Source organism: Choloepus didactylus, chromosome X (genome assembly GCF_015220235.1).
Source record: "Choloepus didactylus isolate mChoDid1 chromosome X, mChoDid1.pri, whole genome shotgun sequence".
Taxonomy (NCBI): Eukaryota; Metazoa; Chordata; class Mammalia; order Pilosa; family Megalonychidae; genus Choloepus; species Choloepus didactylus.
In genome coordinates, this window is record NC_051334.1 from 78406228 (window position 1) to 78431893 (window position 25666).

A 25666-nucleotide genomic window follows, 5' to 3' on the forward strand; every position below is an offset into this window, starting at 1 on the left:
CAATCAAATGTATGATTTGTTTTGTAAAAAAAAAAAGAAAAAAAAAAAAGAAAAACCACAGGGCAATCTTCATTAGATTTCAAAGTCTGAAAATCATTTATTGAGTGATGTTTTATCCTTGGGACTTGAGAGAGCAGGACTCCAACCCTTTCCAAGGGCCTTATTGGCTGCCCTTTACTCTCCAAATGCTGGGTTGAGTGTTCCAACATATCGATGCATTGGGGAGACCACCTTCTTCTCAGCCCCACCCTCCTCAAACATCAGGGCAGCACCAGGACTCTCTTTCATCTCTGGCACACATGCTCAACCCCTCAGAACACTGGGGTGATGGCCAGGCTATCCCCAGTCTCCTGGGAATGTGCTCCACCCTCTCCGATGCCTGGGGCAGCAGCAATCCTCCTGAGTATCGAAGCAGGATGCCCACCCTCTTCCTCCAGGGCAAACTCACCCTTTTCACATGCACAGATTGCTTTGCTCTCTTGGCCTGAGACTTTTTGGCTTCAGACTTCAATTTCCATGGTTCTGGCTTTGAAGTCATCCTTCCTTCAATTTGTTCCTTTTCTGTCCCTTTTGGTCCAGACTGGCAATAGGTCTGTATATATAGATCTCACTAATTATTTGTTGGCTTAAGATGCAGCATAAATGGGTCAAAACTTTCAGACAATAGTACTTTCCACAAATCCTTATTGGATAACTCCATTTCCAATCCTGGCTTGTACTGAAATGGCCGGCTGGTTCCACATTTTGATAAATACTCATGTTGGACTGTAGCCTCTGGACTTTCACTTTCTGGAAGCTCAGAGTTTTCCAGACCATCAGTTTCTGGTTTATTTGTACCCAATAGTTCAGTTCTCAGCATATCTCTTTCCTCTCACATTTTACTATGTGCTTCAAGGAAAAGCCAGGCTGCATTTTCCACACTTGGTTTGGCAATCTCTTCAACTCAGTATCTCAGCTCATCACTTTCAAATTCTGCTTTCCATCTGACACCATGGCTCAATTTTACTAAATTATCTGCTACTTTAAAACAAGGATCACCTTTCTTCCAGTTGGCAATGAAACATTCATCATTTCTAAGTACTTCCTGGAAGTAACTTTACAGTCCATATTTCTCTCAATGGTCTGTTCAAAGCAGTCTAGGCCTTTTCTATCAAGCTCCTCACAATTCTTCCAGAATCTTCCTTTTATCCATTTAAAACACCATTCCAACATGTTTGCTATTTGCAAAGTCAACAGCACCCCAGTGCTCTGGTACAAAAATCTGTTCTGGTTTGGTAAAGCTGCCAGTATGCAAAATACCAGATTGACTTTTATGAATAGGATTTATTAGGCTACAATGTTACAATTCTAAGGCCATAGAAGTGTCCAGACTAAGGCAGCAACAAGATCATACCTTCACTGAAGAATGGCCAATGGTGTCCAGAACACCCTTTTTAGCTGGGAAGGCATGTGGCTGGCATCTGCTGGTCCCTTGTTCCTGGGTTGTGTTTCAAAATTGCTTTCTCCAAAATGTCTCTGGGCTTCTGTCTTTGATCCTCTTTCTAAGAAACTCTGTGTCCTTGCTTTTTTCTGGAAGGGCATTTCTCTCTAAGCATCTAGGTGTCCTCTCTTAGCTTCTCCCAGGAAAACTCTGGGCTTCATCTCTTAGCTTAGCATCTCCAAACGTCCTTCTGTCTGTATCTCCAAGTGTCTCCAAGCATCAGCATGCACCTAGATCTGTGTTGACTCTCAATTTGTCTTTTAAATACTCCAGTGAATTAATTAAGATCCACCCTGAGTGGGAGGGGCCACACTACCATGGAAATAATCTAATCAAAAGTATCACACAATCTCCATGAGTATCACACAGTCTCTGAGATTGAGTCACACAACCTCAATCTCCATGAGATTATCACACAGTCTCCACAAGACTGAATCACATCTCCATGGAAACACCCAACCAAAATCAAATGACTTATAAATCTGCCCCCACAAGATTGTATTAAACAACATGGCTTTACTGGGGAACATAATATATCAAAACTGCCACACCTGTGTTCTCAGCTTTAGCTCTCAAAATTTGCTCATTAGTGTTAGTTCATATTATTGAGACCATATGGTATTTGTCCTTTTGTTTCTGGCTAATTTCACTCAATGTAATGTCCTCAAGGTTCATCCACATTGTTATATGTGCCATTACTTTATTATCTCTTACAACTGCCTAGTATTCCATCATATGTATATACCACAGTGTTTTATCCACTCATCTATTGATGGACACTTGGGCTGTTTCCATCTCTTGTCAAGCTTGTATAATGCCACTATAAATATTGGTTTACAAATGTCTTTCATGTCCTAACTTTCAGTTCCTCCAAGTATATACCTAGTAATGGGATTGCTGGATTATATGGCAATTCTATGCTTAGCTTCCCAAGGAAACACCACAATGCTTTCCAGAGTAGTTGAACCATTCTACATTACAACCAACAGTGAATAATTGTGCCTTTTTCCACATTCTCTCCAGCACTTGTAATTTTCTGTTTATTGGATAATGGCAATTCTAATAGGTGTGATATGATATCTTATTGTGGTTTTGATTTGCATTACTCTAATAGCCAGTGAAGTGGAGCATCTTTTCATATGTTTTTGAGCCATTTGTATTTCCTCTTCAGAAAAGTGTCTTCCCATGCCTTTTGCCCATTTTTTGATTGGGTTGTTTTTCTTTTTGTTGTTGATTTGTAGGATATCTTTATATATTCTGGATATTATACCATTTATATATTCTGGATATTAAACCCTTATTTGATATTTGATTTCCAAATACTGTCTCCCATTGCACAGGCTGCCATTTTACTTTTCTGACAAATCCTTTGATGCACAAAAGTGTTCAATTTTGAGGAGATCTCATTTACCTATTTTTTCTTTCATTTCTTGCACTTTGTGTATAAGGTCTGGGAAACCACCTTAGAGGGAAATTTATAGCCCTAAATTACCATGTTATAAAGATTGAAAGAGGAAGAAAGCCTTGGGAAGTGAGAAGCTGAAAGCCAACAGAATACAGCAGTTATGGTAGAAGCCAGGGGAGGTCACTATGTGCATTGCCATGTGACAGAGGAGTCCAGGATCAAGGATCAACAGAAGTCAGCCCCAGGATACCAGTCTTCAGAAAGAAAGCATCACTTGATTATGCCTTGATTTGGACTTTTTCCCAGCCTCAAAACTGTGAACTGTGAATTCCCAATTTTAAGAATACCAACTGCATGGTATTTGCTTGAGCAGCCAAGGTAACTGAAACAGGTGAATTTTATGTTATATAAAATATGCCTAGGGTGGGGCAAGATGGCAGAGTCATGAGGTGTGGAATTTAGTCACTCCTCTAGGGCAGCTGGCAATTAGCCAGGAACTATTTGAACCAGCATTCTCAGGGCCTCCAGTGACCAGTCATGCATCACAACACTAGCCTGGAGTGAGTGGAACAGCTGAGGTTGCAGGGAAATGTGTAAGTTCCCCCAACCAGGGGTCTGGTACCCCACCCTTCCCAGACCCCATGGACTGTCTCACAGCTGGCTCCCTGAAGGGAGATAAAAGCAATCTGCTGGGAGCAAGAAGGAGAGCTCAACCAAGCCTCAACTGCAGAATTAATTAACCAATTATTTAATTAACTTTTGGAGTGGGAGGTGTCCAGGGTGTTAGAGAAGGGCTAGGTTCCAGGAAGGTAGGGCACATAGAAGCCAGCATCCATTACATGGCTCCAAAAAGGCTTGGGAATTTTTCTCTTTTTTCTACATTTTGTCCCCTTTCTTCTATTGCTATCTGACTCCTTATCTTTTCACACTTCAATAGCCTCCTGGCAAGGGCAGAATTAAAGCTGTTGGAGAAATCTACAGCTGCCTCCCTTAGGGGAAAAACAATCTGCTGGGAGTTAGAAGCAAGGCTCAACCCAGCCTCAAGCACAGAACTAATTAACAAATTAATTAACTTGTGGAGTTGGGGGTGTCCTGGGTGTTAAAAAAGGGCTAGGCTCCCAGAGGGGGGCACATAGAAGCAGGCACCCATTCCATGGCTCCAAAAAGGCTTTGTTTCTTTTCTACATTTTGTCACTTTTCTTTTATTGCTAGGTGGCTCCTTAAATTCTTACACTTCAATAGCCCCCTGGCAAGGGTAGAATTAAAACTGCTGGAGAGTAACTATTCAGGTGAAAGAGTCAATAACCTAAAGTGTACATTGTTAAATAATCCATACTGACACTGGGGAAAGGCCTCAAAAAGGGATTTTTTTTTCTTTTTCTTTTTATTTTTTCCTTCTTTCTTTTTAAAATAACTATTCTAAGTAGCTCTATACAGAAAGCCTCAGATATTTGCAACAGGCCCCTGAACACAGGAAAGACAGAAAAGAAATAGATCTGACCAACACAGCAATCATTCTAGGAGGGCAACAATTCCCCAAAGGGAATAACTTGCACAAGAAAAGGGTAGTATAGCCTAGTTCAACTGGCAGCCCCCCTTCAAAGAACTCAGATCCCAGGGGCTGGAATTCAGAAACAAGCTCCAGTTAGCCATGTCCCTGACAGACTCAGAGTCTGCAGAGAACTAAAGGCATTGCACCTCCTCACACTGATGGGGGAGCTGCAGGCTGGAAAGAACCACCTACTGGACAGGATAGAAAAAGCACAGAATCTAAAAGGCTCACAGGCATGTTTCATTCTTGGGAGAACTCCACACCCTCCTCCTGAGACCTGGGCCTCTCTAGACTGGGAAAACCTGACTGGGGTTGACCATATCTAATGAGACCCTCTCACAAAAAGGCTAGATAGAGGCAGGGCAAGAAACAGAAAAATAAGAGGTGAAAAATTCTGATCAACTAAATGGAACCTAACTTAGAGGTCTAGAAAAATTGAACTGAACACCAAAGGATAGAGAACAAAGCTAAACAACAAGAAAACCCTAGGTAAAAGAGTGAAAATGAGCTCCAGAATAAACTAATCAAGAAAATCAAATGCCTAGAGAGCTTAAGATAATGACTTATAGTAGGAAACATGAAAATATGGATCAGCCAAAGGAACAAATTAATAGTTCAACTGAGATACAGGAGTTGAGACAACTAATGCTAAATCAATTCAATGAAATGAGGGAAGAACTAATTAAAGATGTTCAAACAAATCCCCTAAATCAATTCAAAAATCAACTAAATGAACTGAGGGAAGAAATGGCAAATGTGATGAAGGATATAAGGAAGACACTGGATAACCATAAAGAAGAATTCATAAACTTGAAAAAGCAAATGGTGAAAATATGGGAATGAAGGGTGTCATGGAGGAGATGAAATATGCAAGGGAGGGTTAAAACAGCAGATTTGAACAGGTAGAAAAAGGTATCAGTGAATTGGAAGAAGAGACACTTGAATTTATATACACAAAAGAACAGATGGTGAAAAGAATGCGAAAATATGAGCAAAGTTTTAGGGAGCTGAGTGACAACATGAAGCACATGAATATACATGCTATGGGTATCACAAAAGGAGAAGAGAAAGGAAAGGGGCAGAAAGAATAATAGAAAAAAATGCACTGAAAATTTCCCAACTCTTATAAAAGACAGAAAACTACAGATTCAAGAAGTACAGCATACTCCAAACAGAATAGATCCCAATATACCTACTCCAAGACACTGATCAGATTGTCCAATGTCAAAGACAAAGAGAATTCTGAAAGCAGCAAGAGGAAAGCAACCCATCACATACAAGGGTAGCTTGATAAGATTATGTACATATTTCTCCACAGAAACCATGGATGCAAGAAGACGGTGGTATTATATATTTAAGATACTGAAAGAGAAGAACTGCCAACCAAGAATTTTATATCCAGCAAAACTGTACTTCAAAAATGAGGGATAGATTAAAATATTTTCAGACAGACAGACACTGAGAGAGTTTGTGAAGAGACTGGCACTACAGGAAATACTAAAGGGAGTGCTACAGGATGATAGGAAAAGACAGGAAAGAGAGGTGTGGAGAAGAGTGTAGAAATGAAGATTATCAGGAAGGGCAAAAGGAGAGAGAGAAAAACATGACATGACATACAAAAATCCAAAAGACAAAATGGTAGAAGAAAGTACTGCCCTTAGAGTAATAACACTAAATGATAATGGATTAAATTCTCCAATAAAAAGACACAGACTGGCAGAATGGATTAAAAAACAGGATGATCTATATGCTGTTTAAAAGAAACTCACTTTAGACACAAGGAAAAAATAGGCTGAAAGTGAAAGGTTGGAAGAAGATATTTCATGCAAACAACAACCAGAAAAAGGTGGGAGTAGCTATATTAATGTCAGACAAATTAGACTCCAAAAGTAAAACAATTAAAAGAGACAAAATAGGACACTATATATTAATAAAATGGTCAATTCATCAAGAAAACATAACAATCATAAATATTTATGCCCTAAGGGAGTGCCCCAAAATACATGAGGCAAACACTAAGAACACTGAAAGGAGAAGTGGATACCTCTACAATAATAGTTGGAGACTTCAATACACCACTCCCATCAATGGATACAACATCTAGAGAGAGAATCAATAAGGAAACAAATATGTTGAATTGTACAATAAATGAAACAGACTTGAGAGATATTGATAGAACACAACACCCCATAACAACAGGATACAGATTTTTCTCAAGTGCTCATGGAACGTTCTCTAGGATAGACCACATATTGGGTCACAAAGCAAGTCTCAACAAATTTAAAAATATTGATATTTTAAAAAACACTTTCTCAGATCATAATGGAATGAAGCAGAAATAAATAACAGGAAGAAGATTGTAAAATTCACAAATATATGGAGGCTAAACAACACATACTTAGAAACCAGTGGGTAAAGGAAGAAATTACAAGAGAAATTTGTAAATACCTTAAGGCAAATGACAATGAAAACACAATATATCAAAACTTATGGGATGGAGACTATCTAAGATGGTGGCATACAGAGGAGTGGAAGCTAGTTAGTCCCCCTGGAACAACTAATAAACAGCTAGGAACAATGAGTAAATAATCCAGAATAACTGTGGGGGGACAAACATGACTGTCCACTCATCATAAACCAACCTGTATTGGGAGGAATGCCTGAGATTGCAGCATAAAATCTGTAAGTAAAAACCGTGGATTCAAGCTGGAATCCCTCTCCCCTCATGGCCTCAGCTGCAAAGCCTCATGATGCTAGAGAACAGCTCTCTCCAAGCAAGTGAATACAGATCAGCTGAGCTCCAACATGGAGTGCTCTATACAAACTATGAACCCCCAACAAGCAGGCAGAGTCTTTGGGTGAAGACTGACTCAGAGAGCTGGAGGTTGTCTGTGGACTGGTTCTGAACAGGGCTTTCTGTCCCTGTTTCAGCTCAGTGGAGAAAGCCTCAGCCATTTTCAGTTCCCAGCACTCTGACCCAGACAAGGGTGGAGAGAGCACAAGCAGAGAGAAATCATACAAATGCTAATGGCCTCTCCGGAGGGAGTCTTTCTTCTCTAAGAGAAAAGAGGTGGGGTCCAGCTCTACTACCCACCTACTATTCAGAACAAGTCCCCAGAACCTGGGGGAAAAGAGCCACAGGCCACACCTCCTTACACCATTCTGGAGTTACAGGCTGACAGGCACCACCTGCTGGGAAGAAATGCACAGTGACCTGAGGCCTCACAAGGTGTACCAATTTTCTAAGACACACCCTCAGAGAAACTGGATACTGAATAGTTCTTACTTCTGGGACTGGAGCTCATTTTGGTCTGGGAAAACCTGATTGGGGTAACCAAGGAAACCATGCCTAGACAACAGAAAACTACAACCTACACTAAGAAAAATAAAGTTATGGCCCAGTCAAAGGAACAAACTTGCACTTCAACTGAGATACAGGAATTTAAACAACTAATACTAAGTCAATTCAAAAAGTTTAGGGAACATATGGTAAAAGAGATGAACTGTATAATGAAAACACTGGGCTTAAATAAGGTGGAAATTGAAAGTTTGAACCACCAACTGGAATAATCTATGGAAATGAAAGGCACAACACAAGAGATGAAAGACACAATGGAGACATACAGCAGCAGATCTCAAGAGGCAGAAGAAAACACTCAGGAACTGGAGAACAAGGCACCTGAAAGCCTACACACAAAAGAACAGATAGAGAAAGGAATGGAAAAACCTGAGCAACATCTCCAGGAACTCAAAGACAAAATAAAAAGCAAGAATGTACATGTGATTTGTATCCCCAAAGGAGAAGAGAAGGGAAAAGGGGCAGAAGCAATAATAGAGTAAATAATCAATGAAAATTTCCTATCTCTTATGGAAGATAAAATTACAGATCCAAGAAGTGCAGCATACCCCACACAGAATAGATATGAATAGGCCTACACCAAGACACTTAATAATCAGATTATCAAACATCAAAGATAGAGAATCCAGAAAGCACCAAGAGAAAAGTGATCCATCACATACAAAGGAAGCTTGATAAGAGTATGTGCAGATTTCTCAATAGAAACCATGGAGGCAAGAAACACGTGGGTTGATATATTTAAGACATTGAAAGAGAAAAACCACCAACCAAGAATCCTATATCCAGCAAAACTATCCTTCAAATATGAGGGAGAGCTTAAAATATTCTCTGGCAAATAGACAATGACAGAGTTTGTGAACAAGATACCTGCTCTACAGGAAACACTAAAGGAAGCACTACAGACAGAAAGGAAAAGACAGGAGTGAGAGGTTTGGAACACAGTTTTGGGAGATAGTAGCAAAGCAATGTAAATACACTGAAGAAAGATGACTGTGAGTATGGTTGAAAGAGGAATGTTGGGACCATGTGGGACACCAGAACAAAAGATGAAGGACAAAGACTGGGACTGTGTAACTCAGGGAAACCTAGGGTGCTCAATGATTGTAATAAAAGGTACAAATATGTTTTTACATGAGGTAGAACAAATGAATGTCAACATTGCAAGGTGTTAAAAATAGAGTGTGACTGGGGGGAAAATACAATCAATGCAAACTAGAGACTATAATTAATGGAAACATTGTATTATGCTTTCTTTAGTATAACAAAGGCAATATACCAAAGCTAAATGTATATGGGGGTAATAGGGGAAGGGTATGGGACTCTTGGCATTGGTGATGTTGTCTGACTCTTTATTCTACTTTTGGTTAATGCTATCTCTCTTTTTGTTGCTTTCCTAGCTGTCGTGTTTTGTGTTTTTTGTTTTGTTTCTCTTTCTCTCTCTCTGTTTTCTTTTTCTTTTTTCTCTCTGCCTTCTTTGACTCTTCCTCCTTCTTTGTGGAAGAAATGGAGATGTCCTTATATAGATAATGGCAATGGTGCTGAATACATAAATACATGTCTATAAAGGGAACCAATGATTGTTTACTTAGGACAGAATGTATGGTGTGTGAACAAAACTGTCTTTAAAAAATGGTTTGATGAAGAAAACTTGAGGGCACTATATTGAGTGAAGACAGACACATAAAGGCAAATATTGCAGAGTTTCATTGATAGGAACTAATTATAATATATAATCTCATAAACATGAAATATAAGTTACCAGGGTATAGAATGAGGCTAAAGAATGGGGAGTGGTTGCCTATTATGAGCAGAATGTTCAACTAGGGTGAACTTAAACGTTTGGAAATGGATAGGGGTGATGGTAGAATATTGTAAGAATAACTAACACTGCTGATAGGTGTGTGAAGGTGGTGGAAAGGGTAAGCTCAGAGTCATGTATGTTACCAGAAGGAAAGTTTGAGGTTAAAAGATGGGAATGTATAAAACAGTGAATCTTGTGGTGGAAAATGTCCATGATTAACTATATAAATATTGGAAATCTCTCTCACAAACTAGAACAAATGTATGCCATAACTAGAAGTAAATAATAGAGAGGCATATAGGAAAAAGTATATACCTCTTCCAAACTATATACTACAGTTAGTATTTTAACATTCTTTCATCAACAGTAACATAAGTACTATACCAAAGCTATGAATTAATAATGCAGGGGGGGGGTTGTTAGGGGTATGGGAGTATTTGAGTTTCCTTTTCTTGTCTTTATTTATTTTCTGGAGTAATGAAAATGTTCTAAAAATTGAAAAAAATATTAATTGTGGTGATGGATGCACAGTTGTATGATGGTATCATGGGCAATTGATTATACATTTTGGATCTTTGGATATAGATAGATAGATAGATAGTATATATAGATAGATATAGATATAGATTTAGATATAGATATATAGATAGATATAGATATAGATTAGATAGATAGATCAATAGATAGATAAATGTATGGGATGCAGCAAAGGCAATGCTGAGAGGGAAATTTATTGCCCTAACTGCCTATATTAAAAGAGAAGAGACAGCAAAAGTTGAGGAATTAACTGCTTACCTGGAGGAGCTAGAGAAAGAACAGAATCTAACCCCAATACAAACAGAAGGAAAGAAATAAAAAGATTAGAGCAGGAATAAGTGAAATTGAGAACAGGAAAACAATAGAGAGAATCAACAAAATGACAAGTTGTTGTTTTGAGAAAATCAATAAAACTGATGGACCTCTAGCTTGGCTAACAAAAAAAGAGAGAGGGAGAGAGGATGCAAATAAATGCAATCAGAAATGGGAATGGAAACATAGCTACTGGCCCTGCAGAATTAAAGGAGATAATGAGAAGATACTACAAGCAAGTATATGCTAATAAACTAGAAAACTTAGATAAGATAGACAACTTCCTAGAAATGCATAAACAACCAACATTGACTCAAAAAGAAATAGATGACCTCAACAAACAAATCACAAGTAAAGTGATTGAGTCAGGCATCCAAAAGCTCCCAAAAAAGAAAAGCCCAGGACCAGGTGGCTTCACATGTCAACGCTACTGAGTATTCAAGAAAGAATTAGTACCAAACCTGCTCAAACTCTTCAAAAAAATTGAAGAGGAGGGAAAGCTACCCAACATCACCTATTAAGTGAACATCACCCTAATACCAAAATCAGACAAAGATACTACAAAAAAAAAGAAAATTATAGACCAATCCCTTTAATGGATGTAGATGCAAAAGTCCTCAACAAAATACTCACAAATCCAATCCAGCAACACATTAAAAGAATTATACACCATGATGAGGTGGGGTTTAATACAGGTATGCAAGACTGGTTCAACACAAGAAAATCAATTAATGTAATACACCACATCAATAAATCAAAGCAGAAGAACCACATGATCATCTTTATTGATGCAGAAAAGGCATTTGACAAAATTTAACATCTTTTCTTGATGAAGACTTCAAAGGACAGGAATTGAAGGGTACTTTCACAATATGATAAAGGCAATATATGAAAAACCCACAGCTAATGTCATACTCAATGGGGAAGGACTGAAAGCTTTCCCTCTAAGATCAGGAACAAGACAAGGATGCCCAATATCACCATTGTTATTCAACATTTTGCTGAAAGTTCTAGCTAGAGCAATTAGGCAAGAAAAAGAAATAAAAGGCATCCAAATTGAAGAGGAAGAAATAAAACTTCCACTCTGAAGATGACATACTACAGAAAAATCCATAGCAAAGCTACTAGAACTAATCAATGAATACAGCAAAGTGGCAGGCTACAAGATCAACACTCAAAAATCTGTAGTGTTCTTGTACACAGGTAATGGGCAACAAGAGGAAGAAATCAAGAAAAAAATTCCATTTACAATAGCAACAAAAGAATCAAATATTTAGTAATAAACTTAATGAAGACCAAAAAAATCTATACAGAGAAAACTACTAGAAACTGCTAAAAGAAATTGTATAGGATGAAAAATAATGGAAGAACATACTGTGTTCATGGATTGGAAGATTAAATATAATTATGATGTTAATTACACCCAAACTGATTTATAGATTCAGTGCAATACCAATTAAAATCTCAACAACTTACTTTGCAGAAACAGAAAAACCAATAACCAAATTTATTTGGAAGGGAAAGGTGCCCTAAATAGCCAAAAATATCTTGACAAAGAGGAAGAAAGTGTGAGATCTCACAGTACCTGACTTTGAAGCATATTACAAAGCTACAGTATTTGAAAGAGCATGGTACTGGCATAAGGATAGATATACTGACCAATGGAATAGAATTGAGTGTTCTGAAATAAACTCTTGCATCTGTGGACAACTGATCTTTGATAAGTCAGTCAGGCCAAAGTAACTGGGGCATAGCAGACTCTTGAATAAATGGTGTTTGGAGAACTGGATATCCATTTCCAAAAGAATGAATTAGGGCTCCTGTCTCACACCTTATACAAAATTTCACTTGAAATGAATCAAAGACCTAAACATTAGCACTAAGACCATAAGACTCTTAGAAGAAAACATAGGGCAATATCTTAAAGATCTTGTGATAGGAAGTGGTTTCCTAGACCTTACACCCAAAGCATGAGCAACCAAAGAACAAATAGACAAATGTCATCTCCTCAAAATTAAACACTTTTGTACATCAAAGGACTTTGTCAGAAAGGGAAAAAGGCAACCTACACAATGGAAGAGCATATTTGGAAACCATATATCAGATAAGGGTTTAATATCCCAAACATATAAAATGATCCTACAACTCAACAACAGAAAGACAAACAACCCAATTAAAAAATGAGGAAAAGACATGGACAGACACTTTTCTGAAGAGGAAACACAAATGGCTCAAAAACATATGAAAAAATGCTCAACTTCACTGGTTATTAGGGAAATGCAAATCAAAACCAAAGTGGGATATCATCTCACACCTATCACAATGGCCATTATCCAAAAAGCAGAAAATCACAAGTGCTGGAAAGGATGTGGTGAAAGAGGCACATTTATTCACTGCTGGTGGGAATGTAGAATGGTGCAGCCACTCTGGAAGACAGAGTGGCTGTTCCTCAGGGTGCTTAGTATAGATTTGCCATATTACCCAGCTTTTCCATTAGTAGTTATATACTCAGAGGAACTGAAAGTTAAATGACAAGTGGACATTTGTAAACTGATGTTTTTTTTTTTGGCATTATTCATGACAGCCAAGAGATGGAAACAACCCAAATGTCCATCAATGGATGAGGGGATAAACAATCTGTGGTATATACAAATGATGGAATATTACACAACTCTAAGACAGAACAAAGACACAGAACATATAATAACATGGATGAACCTTGAGAACATCATGTTGAATGAAGTTAGCCAGAAATGAAAGAACAAATACTGTATGGTCTCACTAATATGAACTAACATTAAGGAGCAAAGTTTTAGGGTTAAAAGCTGATAACACAGGTTATCAGAAGATAGAAAGAGGGTAGAGATTGCACATTTGATGCTGAAGGACTACAGAATGTTCAGCAGGATTGACTGCAGAGATTCAGAAATGGCATAATACTGTGTGATGGCAGCACAATATTGTAAGTACACTGAACAAAGATGTCCATGAGTAGAGCTGAAATAGGTGGGCTAGAGGCATGTATGACACCTGAGGTAAACATAGAATCTAAATACTGGGACTGTTTAACTGAGCAAAAACTGGAATGGTCAATGATTTTGACTAAATGTACAAGTATAAATATGTTATTGCATGTGAGAAAACAAATGAATATCAACCATGCAGAGTGTTGAAAAGGGGCAGGTATGGGGGAAAAATATAATCAAAGCAAATTGGAGTCTATGGTTAAGGGTAACATTGTAATATGCTTCCATTAAATGTAACAAAGGCAGAAAAAAGAGCAAAAGATCTACAATCAAACACCTAACTTCCATCTGGAGGAGCAGGAAAATGAACAGCAAACTAATCTGAAAGCAAGGAGAAAGAGATAAATAACAAAGATTAGAGTGGAAATAGATGAAATTGAGAGAAAAAAATATAGAGAGAATTTTAAATAACCCAACAGTTGTTTCTTTGAGAAGGTCAACAAAATTGACAAGACATTAGCTATAGCGACAAAGAAAAAAAGTGAGAAGGTGCAAATAATTAAATCAGAAATTAGAGTGGGGACATTACTACTGACCCCACAGTAATAAAAAAGACAATAAGAGGATACTATGAATGACTGTATGCCAACAAATTAGACAATGTCGATGAAATGGACAATTTCCTAGAAATACACAAACAACCCACACTGTCTCCAGAAGAAATGGAAGCACTCAACAATCCAAACACAAATAAAGAGATTGAAACAGTAATCAAAAACCTCCCAACAAAAAAAATCCCATGACCAGATGACCTCAGAGGTGAATTATACTAAGCATTCCAAGAAGAATTAATACCAATCCTCCTCAAAACAGTCCAGAAAACTGAAGAGGAGGGAATGCTACATAACTCATTCTATGAAGCTAAAATCATCCTAATATGATAACCAGATGAAGTCATTACAAGAAAGGAAAATTACAGACCAATCCCTCTATTGAATATGGATCCAAAAATCCTCAACAAAATACCTGCAAATTGAATCCAACTGCATAATAAAAGAATTATACACCATGATCAAGTGGATTTTATCCTCAGTGTTCAAGGGTGGTTAAACACAAGAAAATCTATTAATGTATTACACCACATTAACAAATTGTAGGAGAAAAAGCAATAGATCATCACAATTGATGCAGAAAAGGCATTTGTTGACATTCAGCATCCCATCTTTCTAAAAATACTTCAAAAGACAAGAATAGAAGGAAACTTGTTCAACATGATAAAAGGTATATATGACAAACACACACAGCTAACATTGTAGTCAATGGTAAAAGACTGAAAGCTTTCCCATTGAGATTAATTACCAGACAAAAATGCCCACTGTCACCACTGTTATTCAATGTTTTGCTAGAATTTCTAGCTAGAGCAATTGGGCAAGAAAAAGAAATAAGATACATCAAAATCATAAGTGAAGAAGTAAAGCTTTCACTATTTGCAGATTATATGATCCTATACCTAGAAATTCTGGAAAAATCTACAAAACTACTAGATGTAATAAAGGAGTTCACCAAATTGATAGGATACTAGATTAATACACAAAAATCAGTAGTGTTTCTATACACTGATAATGAGCAATCTGAGGCTGAAATCAGAAAAGCATTCCATTTACAATAGCAACTAAAAGAATCTAATATCTAGGAATAACATAACCAAGGATGTAAAGGGCATGTATGTAGAAAACTACAAAGCATTGCTAAAAGAAATCAAACACCTAAATAAATGGAAGGACATTTAATGTTCATGAAATGGAGAACTAAGTACTATTGAGATGTATGCCAATTCTTCCCAAGTTCATTTAAAGATTCAACACAAGCCCAATAAAATTTCCAACAGCCTACTTTGCTGAATTGGGAAAGCCAATTACCCAATTTATTTGGAAGGGTAAGTGGCCGTGAATAGCCAAAAAAACCTCTTGAAGAAGGAAAATGAAGTTGGAGGACTCTCTTTTCCTGACTTTAAAGTATACAACAAAGCTACAGTGATGTAAACAGCATAGTGTTAGAATAAAGATAGACATTTTGACCAAAGGAATTGAATTAAGCATTCAGAAATAGACTGTCATATCTATGGCCAGTTGATTTTGATATTGCTGTCAAGTCCACCATACTGGGACAAAGGAGTCTCTTCAGCAGATGGTGCTGGGAGAACTAGATATCCATATCCAAAAGAATTAAAGAGGACCCCTATCTTGAACCCTATATGAAAATTAACTAAAAATGAATCAAAGACATAAATATAAGATTCAGGGCTAAAAGAAACTAAAAAAATGTATGGATCTCTTCCATGCTGGGTAGCATCACTCCCCCATTTTGATCTTCAGCATGACACACCAGGTGCTGGAGTACTTTTTGATCCTTGTACAGCTGAGTCACCCTCTCCATCAGCTACCACTTCTCACAGCAGCCCTTGTAATTGAAAAAGTCATGGGCCAGGATTTATTTCAGATGTTGCACAGTCAGCACTTCAATGTCTTCCAGATTGTTCAGGTCAGACAGAGAAGCCCTCCAGCCCATCATGAAGCTCTCCTTTGAGTTGATGGACTGGGTCTCATCTTCAGCATGTACTCTGGCTGTGTTTTCTAGGTAGAAGGGTTCCTCTTGGTCTTGAGACACATGGCCATTGGCCTGCTGATTTTTCTGAGTCCCAGATGGGCCAACAATGGTGGCTTGTGTAGGTGAAGAGGGAGGTTGGATGAGGTAGGAGGTGCTGTGTTGGGTCAGGAAGGCCTGCTGCTTGGGGAAGTTCAGGGACAAGGTGGGGTCGTGAGTCCCACCCTCCTGAGATATTACAGGTTTCTGGCCAAGCACCAAGAACACCAGATCCTCTTTCCCCTGGCATGTTTCAGCAGAGATGTTATGGAGGCTGAGATAGTCCCTCAGATCCTTCAACTTTATCTTCATGATCTCCTCCTGCTGAAAGGCTGTAGCTTAGAACCATTGGCAGAGAAGACAGAGATGGGGCCTAGACCCCACTTAGCTTGAACAGGTCGTGCAGAAATTTTTCTTATGGTTCATGCAGGTCTGCCTTCTGACTGTGTTCCCAAAAGGGATGCCACAGGCCTTGCAGCTTGTTTCAGAGCCTGTTGGGTAAGGGAAGGAGCTGTACCTAGTGTTGGAATAGGCTTTCATCCTGGATCCCTGGGATGGAGGGGCCTATTCAGACTGTCCATCCAGACAGAACCAGTTGCAGCAGGTTGCCCATGTGATAAAATCTGCTGTGGCTGCCCACCCAGCCTGCACCTGTGTAAGATCTGTATGGCCTCACCCCTTGACTGTATTCTGCTGGAGTGTGGCCACATGGCAACCTGCACCAAATGTGGCAAGCATATGAATGACTGCCCCGTCTGCTGAGAGTATGTGATCTGAGCAGTGCACACATTCCAATCCTGAGGGCTTGCACTGACTTCTTCAGTGCCTTATAGGGACACAACCCTGGGTATCTGGGCTCAGGGTTGTTTATCTTGCAGAGGGACATGCTAATAGAAGAAAATTTGCAGAATATTTCAGAGGCCAGGGGAGGCAAACCCTGGGTTTGCCTTTCTTGCCCTGGGGGTGCACCTCTTGACTGACAGAGCTTGAGGCCAGTAGGGAATGGCACAAATTGCATGGGCAAAACCCTGTTTTTATGATCTTTGGACAATGACAGTAATTGATGGGAAGAGACTTTCCAGAACCTGGATCATGACTTCTTCCATTCCAATGAGAATCTATACATCTTTTCATGCAGTTTCACCCTCCCTTCCATTCCCCACCCATACCCTTGAAACATATACCTCTGTTTCACCAATAAAAAGTCTTCCTAGAAATGGTTCTCTTTCTCTCCATCACATTTGGATTTATTTCTGGCCTCTCGGGCTTTCTGTACTTTAACCTAACTTCTAAATCTTTGGTTATGTTGCCTAAAATTCATTTGTTTCTTTGGACCAAAAAGATGTTAGCTTACCAGAAAAATAGTGGTCCTCCCTAGGATAGAATTTGGGACCAGTAAACTTAACTCTAGTGAGATATGAAACACAGATGCTGTTGAAAATCTTCAAAGTTGTTAAATTAAGCATTGCTTCCTTAAAGTGCTTTGATTGGAAGCTATCAGTCTCCTGACCTGACATAGAGAGACAACAGAGGATCTGGCTCCCCAGCCACTGGGAAATTCCAGTTGCATTTGTGTGCTTCCTCTCTTGGGGACTGTGCTAGTTTGGATATATTATATCCCCCACAAAAGTCATGATCTTTTTAACCCAATCTTAGGTGGAACCATTTGATTAAGTGTTTCCATGGAGATGTGACTCACCCAGCTGTGGGTGATAACTTTGCTTGAATTATTTCCATGGGGGTATGGACCCCACCCATTCAGAGTGGGTCTTGATTGCTTCACAGGAGTACTTAAGAGAGCTCAGGAGCCAACACAGATGATGATGCTTGGAGACACATGGAGATGCAGACAGACGGATGTTTGGAGATGCTAAGCTAAGAGATGAAGCACAGAGTTTGCCCCAGAGAAGCTAAGAGAGGACCCCGAGATGCTTAGAAAGAAATGCTCTGGGAGGAAGAAGCGAGTACACACAGGAGCTGAGACAGAGGAGTGAAGACAGAAGTCCGGAGACATTTTGGAGAATGCTATTTTGAAATATGACCCAGGAGCAAAGGACAAGCAGATGCCAGCCATGTACCTTTCCACCTGACAGAGGTGTTCTGGACAACATCAGCCATCCTTCAGTGAAGGTATTGTCTTGTAGATGGCTTAGTTTGGACACTTTTATGGCCTTAGGACTGTAAATTTGTAATGAAATAACCCCCATTTATAAAATCCAATCCATTTCTGTTATTTTGCATAGTGGCAGCTGTGGCAAACTGGAACAGGGCCTGACTCTGCACCATCCTTAATTTCATGATGAAAAGGGAAGTTTTGGGGGAGGCAGTGGCTTTCTGCTTGACTTTGACTTCTGATCCTCCTTATCCAACAGTAAGGAGTCTTAATATACTTCTGATGAGGTTGAAGTCCCTCCCTCTCCCATGGAATTTCTAAAGCATGGTCTTGCTGACTTCACATTGAAGACACAGATACTAGAACAAAGGACTTTCCTCTTCTCTAGCCAGAATTTTCATAGAGAACAAACCTGTAATATAGAGCACTTAAAAGGTATCAGAATGTACTGAATTGGGCTGGATTCTGTCCTTGAAAAGGCAGCTGAAAGCTTTAATCCCCCAAATTGGTGGGAATTCCCTGCTCCCATTTCTTTTCTCAGCCTACATTTGGGGGCAGGTAAGGAAGGAGCATTCTCTAGGCCCTTTAAGGAGGACCATGTAGTGACTAGGTGTTGTTCTTGAGCCCACTTAGGGTCTTTATACCACTGGAGGAACAAAGAGCTTAGGGAAAGACCACTGGAGAAGCTTGGCCAAGTGCAAAACACATGCTATCAGAAGAGCTGTTTTTGATTCAATTACCAATGGAAGAACTATGCAAACCCTAAACACCTGAGGGCTTTGTCAGAGCCCACTCTGCATCCAAGATCTCTCAGACTAGAAGAACCAATAATGACATTTGGAGGCATTGGGAAAACCATACTAAGAGGACCTACTATATTGGATCAGATATACTTATGCTTCCCCTCCATCATCATCAACCAGTAACTCCCTTTGGGGAAATGAAATATTTTCAGGAAGTAGTTCATCAACTGAACACTGGATCATTTACCTCAGCACTATATCAAGTCTGGCATGATTTGATTCTGGACCACACTTTGAGGAGTTGAGGGAATCAAAATTCCCTGTGAAGACATCTTTTCACCTTTCTGCTGGAAAGTAAATACTGGAGTTAACAACACCTGCCAGCATAGCAAAGGTCCATTCATTCAGCTACCTTTTGATTTCACTGTGAAACAGGTCCATATATATGCAACTCAGTTAAGATATAACAATAACTTCAGAGTAGAAGCAGACTCTCTGCCTACTCATAAGTTGCTTTCTCTGCTGAGACCTTGCCCCTCCCACCATATCCCCACAATCTATCCAAGTCATGAATTGAAAATAAAAGCCCAATGGCTGGATAGTAACCTCCCTAAGAAATCTAAGAAATAGAACTGATGTCATTCATTCATTTTGGAGAAAGAACTGGTCTTAAATCTTTAAACCTTTTTTAGTGAATGTTTCCATTTAGGGAAAAAAGTGTCAAACAACCCTGATATTTTGTACTTTACTGTAACACCAAATAAAAATTGGGAGTTCCAAAATCCTATTCCAGCCAATATCACAAAAAGAATGTATGGAAGCTTCTTCAAGATCTTGTGGTAGGAAGTGATTTCTTAGACTTTACATGCAAAGCACAAGCAATAAAAGAAAAAATAAGTAAATGGGACCTCTTCAAAATGGAATACTTTTGTGCATCAAAAGACACTATAAAGAGAGTGAAAATCCAACTGACTCAATGAGAGAAAATATTTAGAAACCATATATCTGACAAGGGTTTAATATCCAGGATATATAAAGAGATCATACAACTCAACCAATAAAAGACAGCCAAATTAAAAATAGGCAAAAGACATGAATAAACATTTTTTCAAAGAGAATATACACATGGCAAAAAATGCCTGAAAAGATCTTCAGAGGAGTCAGGGCAAGATGGTGGAGTGATGAGGTGTGGGTTTTAATTACTCCTCCAGGGCAGTTGGTAGAAATCCAGGAACTGCATGGACCAGACACTGCAGAGGTATTTGGGTTTGGACATCCATCATACAACACTCACAGACACGTGAAGCAGCTGAGATCAGCAAAATCTGTGTGTTCTCATGGCCAGGGGCCTGTGCCCCTCCCTGCCAGGCACAGTCCTGAGGGAGGAGGGGCTGTAAGTGCTGGGAATCAGGAGGGAGAACTGCAGTTGCAGCTCTGATTGACAAGCTCAGATTCCTGAACAAAAACTCCAAACATAGATAGACTGAGATGAGACACTGGAGAATCTGGGAGCAGTCAGCCTAGTGGAGAGGAGATAGGCTAGCAAAAACAGCAAAAAATAAAAAAAGTTAAAAAATTAAAAAATAAAAACAGACTTTTTTGGAGTTTGGGTGAATACAATACAGAGAAGGGCAGGTCTCAAACAGAATCAGGCACATATGCAAATCCAGGGGACTAGAGCATTTGTCTGAAAAGCTGGTTTCTCTGCTTTCTTGACTGTTCCTTAATTGCCTTCAACTATTTGTCTTTTAGCATTTCAATGGCCCATTAGATCTGCAAGGGCTGTAAATAGTCCATACTGGACTCTTTTTCTTTTTTTAATTTTTCTCTTTTTTAAAAAATAATTATTTTAAGAAGCCCATTACAGAAAGCCTCAAAGTCTTGCAATTTGGGCTCAGGCAAGAGCAGAGCTAAGATAGCTCTGAGAGATAAAGCAATAAGTCTAGAGGTGGAGAAAATTTCCTAAATACCTTAACTTCCTAAGAAAAAAGGGGCAGTTTGAAAGCATTATGCCCCCCAGAAAAATCCATATTCTTTGGTGCAATCCTGTGGGGCAGACATATCAGTGGGGATTAAGTTGGAACATTTGGATTAGGTTGTTTACATGGAAATGTGCCCCACCCAACTGTGGGTGATAACTCTGGATAATTTCCATGGAGGTGTGGCCCTGCCCATTCAGCATGGGCATTGATTAGTTTACCAGAGCACTATACAAGCTCAGACAGAAGGAGCAAGGTTGCTACAACTAACAGGGACACTTTGAAGAATGCACAGAAGCTGTGAGAATAGCTGCAGATGAGAGACAGTTTGAAGATGGCTGTTGAAAGTAGACTCTTGCTCTGGAGAAGCTAAGAGAAGACAAGAACCCCAAGAGCAACTGAGAGTGACATTTTTGAGGAACTGCAGCCTAGAGAGGAATGTCCTGGGAGAAAGCCATTTTGAAACAAGAACTCTGGAACAGATGGTAGCCATGTGCCTTCCCAGCTAACAGAGGTCTTCCAGACACCATTGGCCATCCTCCAGTGAAGGTACCTGATTGTTGATGGCTTACCTTGGACACTTTATGGCCTTAAGACTGTAACTTTGTAACCAAATAAACCCCCTTTATAAAACCCAATCCATTTCTGGTGTTTTGCATCCCGGCAGCATTAGCAAACTAGAACAGATTTTGGTACAAGAGAAGTGGGATGCTGGTGCTGCTGAGTTTGCAAATACCAAACCTGTTGGAGTGGCTTTTTAAATGGATAAGGGGAAGATTCTGGAAGAATTGTGAGGGGATTGATAGAAAAGGCCTAAACAGCTTTGAAGAGACTGTGGAAATATGGACTTTAAAGATACTTCTGATAAGGCCTTGAGCAGAAATGATGAATGTGCTGTTTCAAACTGGGAGGAAGGTGATCCTTGTTTTAAAGTGGTAGAGAATTTGGCAAAATGGAGTTCTGGTGTTGGATGGAAGGCAAAACATGAAAGTGACAACCTGGAATACTTAGCTGATGATATCTCCAAGCAAAATATAGAAGAAGTAGCCTGGCTTCTACTTGCAGCTTGTGGTAACATGTGACAGGACAGAGATAAACTTAGAATTGAACTCTGGGGTACAAAGAAACCAGAAACTGATAATTTGGAGAATTCTGGATTTCCAAAAATGAGACCCCAGAAGCTACAGCCCAACATGAGGATTTAACCAAACATGGAACCCAGCCACCATTTCAGTACAAGCCAGGATTGAAGATGGAGTTATCAAGAGAGAATTTTTGGAAGGTCCCATTGTCTGATGGCTTTGACCCCTGTGTGCTTCATGTGAGGCCAACAGAATTTTTGATATAAAGATAAGATCTTTATAGACAGAGCTGCTGATGGTCTGGACTGGAGGAGACAGACAGGGAACAAATTGAAGGAACAATTTCTTCAAAGATGGAGTCATGGAGATTGAGGTCTGGAGTCAAGAGGTCTCAGGCTGGGAGAGTGGAGTAGCCCACACACATGGAAAGGGTGAGTTTGCCCTGGAGGTTGAGGAGAGCCTGGCCACCACCCCACTGATCTGAAGGTGTTGAGTGTGTGCCCCAGAGATGGAAGAGAATCCAGGTGCTGCCCTGATGTTTGAGGATGGTGGGGCCAAGAAGGTGGTCTCTCCAAAGTGTGGATATGTTGGAGCACTCACCTGTTTGGAGAGGAAAGGGCTGTGACAAAGGCACATAGGAAGGGTTAAGCTCCTGCTCTCTCAAGCCCCAAGGATGCATCATCATTCTGTAAATGACTCTCATACTTTGAAATCTAATGGAGTTTGCCCTGTGGGTTTTAGGAACTGTTTTGGTCATATTAACCCTATTTTCCTTTCAGTTTCTCCTTATGGCGATGGGAATATTTACCCTATGACTGTCCCTCCTTTGTATATTGGAAGTACATAACATATTCTACATTTCACAGGTCCACAGATAGAGGGGAATTATGCCTTGGGCTGATTTTGATGGGAACTTGTACTTACCTATTGTTACTGACATGAAGTAAGTTTTTGTGATATTGTGATCAGTTGAATGCATTTTGTATTTGCAAAGAATATGTTTTCCTGGGGTTCAGGGGGTGGAATGTGTCAGTTTGAATGTATTATGTCCCCCAGAAAAAGCCATGTTCTTTGATGCAATCTTGTGGGGTAGACATATTAGTGGGGATTAAGCTGGAATGTTTGGATTAGGTTGTTTACATGGAAATGTGCCCCACCCAACTGAGGTGATAACTCTGATTGGATAATTTCCATGGAGGTGTGGCCCTGCCCATTCAGCATGGGCAGTGATTAGTTTGCTAGAGCACTACATAAGTTCAGACAGAAGAAGCAAGCTTGCTACAGCCAAGAGGGACACTTTGAAGAATGTGCAGAAGCTGAGTAGCTGCAGATGAAAGACAGTTTGAAGATGGCTGTTGAAAGCAGACTCTTGCTCCAGAGAAGCTAAGAGAGGACAAACACCCCAAGAGCAACTAAGAGTGACATTTTTGAGGAAGTGCAGCCTAGAGAGGAACATCTTGGGAGAAAGCCATTTTGAAACCAGAACTTTGGGGCAGATGGTAGCCATGTGACTTCCTGGCCAACAGAGGTTTTCTGGACACCACTGGCCATCCTCCAGTGAAAGTACCCAATTGTTGATGACTTACCTTGGATACTTTATGACCTTAAGACTGTAACTTTGTAACCAAATAAACCCCCTTTATAAAATCCAATTTCTGGTGTTTTGTATCCCAGCAGCATTAGCAAGCTAGAAGACCCTCCTTTGGGGAACTCAGACCCCAGGTGCTGGAATTCAGAAACTAGCTCAGTCAGCCACACCCTGAGAGGGTCAGGGTCATGAGGAGAACTAAAGGATCCAAGCTTCCTTACACTCATGGGGGAATTTCTGGCTGGCAAACACCACTTTCTGGATAGCATAGGAGAAGCACAGAGTCTAAAGACCTCACAGGAGGGTCCCATTCTCAAGGAAACTCCATAAACTCCTCCTGAGACCTTGGATTCTCTGGACTGGGAAAACCTGACTAGGGTTGACCATATCTGAGGAGACCACCACCCAAAAAGACTACATAGAGGCAGGGCAAGAAACAGAAAAACAAGAGGTGAAAAACTGATCAACTAAACAGAATATAAGTTAAAGGTCTAGAATAAGCTGAACTGAAAACCAAAGGTTAGAGAACAAAGCCAACCAACAAGAAACCCCTAGGTAAAAGAGTGAAACAAGCTCCAGAATAAATTAATCAAGAAAGTAAGATGCCTAGACAGCTTATGATAATAAGCCATACTAGGAGAAACAAAAATATGGACCAGCCAAAGGAACAAACTAATAGTTCAACTGAGATAGAGGAGTTGAAGCAATTATTGCTAATTCAATTATATTAACTGAAGGAAGAACTAATTGGAAATGTTCAAACAAATCTAAATTAACTCAAAAATCAAGTCAATGAACTGAGGGAAGACATAGCAAAAGAGATGAAGGATATAAGGAGGATACTAGATGACAATAAGGAAGAATTCATAAATGTGAAAAACAAATGGCAGAACTTATGGGAATGAAGGGCATAATGGAGGAGATGAAAAAGACAATGTAGGGATATAAAAGTAGATTTAAACAGGCAGAAGAATAGATCTGTAGATTGGAAGACCAGATATCTGAATTCACACACACAAAAGAACAGATGGTTAAAAAGAATGGAAAAATATGAGCAGGGTCTTAAGGAGCTGAGTGACAACATGAAATGCACAAATATATGTGTTATGGGTGTCCCAGAGGGTGAAGAGGGGGGAAAAGGGGGGAGAAAGAATAATAAAAGAAAAAAATCGTTGAAAACTTCCCAACTCTTATGAAAGACAGAAAATTAGTGAATCAAGACGTACAGTGCACCCCGAACAGGGTAGACCCCAATAGACTTACTCCAAGACACTGAACTGATTGTCCAATGAAAAGAGAAAGAGAGAATTCTGAAAGCACCAAGAGAAAAGCAATCCATCACATACAAGGGTAGCTTGATAATATTATGTACAGATTTCTCCACAGAAACCATGGAGGTGAGAAGATCGTGGTATGATATATTTAAGATACAGAAAGAAGAGCTGCCAACCAAGAATTCTATACCCAGCAAAACTGTCCTTCAAAAATGAGGGAGAGATTAAAATATTTTCAGACAAAACAGACACTGAGAGAGTTTGTGAATAAGAGACCAGTGCTACAAGAAACACTAAAGGTAGTGCTACAGGCTGATAGGAAACTGTAGGAGACAGTGGTTTGGAGAAGAATATAGGAATGAAGATTATCAGGAAGGGTAAAAAGAGAGAGGTGAAGAAATGAGATGTGACATATAAAATCCGAAAGACAAAATGGTAGAGGAAAGCACTGTCCTTACAGAAATAACACTAAATGTTAATGGATTAAACTCCACAAAAAAAGACACAGAGTAACAGAATGCATTAAAAAACAGGACTCATCTATATGCTGTCTACAAGAAACACACTTTTGAAAAAAGGACAAAAATAGGCTTAAAGAGAAAGGATGGAAAAAGATATTTCATGCAAACAGCAACCAGAAAAAAGTGGGAGTAGCTATATTAATATCAGACAAAGTAGACATCAAAAGTAAAAGAATTAAAAGAGACAAAGAAGGATATTACATAACAATGAAAGGGTCAATTCATCAAGGAATCATAACAATCATAAATATCTATGCACCAAGCCAGAGTGCCCCAACATTCATGAGGCAAACACTGAGAACACAGAAAGGA

General features: G+C 39.4%; 1 pseudogene; it reads right to left on the reverse strand.

Moving 5' to 3' along the window:
* Positions 1–15724: 15724 nt before the first annotated feature.
* Positions 15725–25666, reverse strand: part of LOC119522205 — a 40445-nt pseudogene continuing 30503 nt past the window's right edge.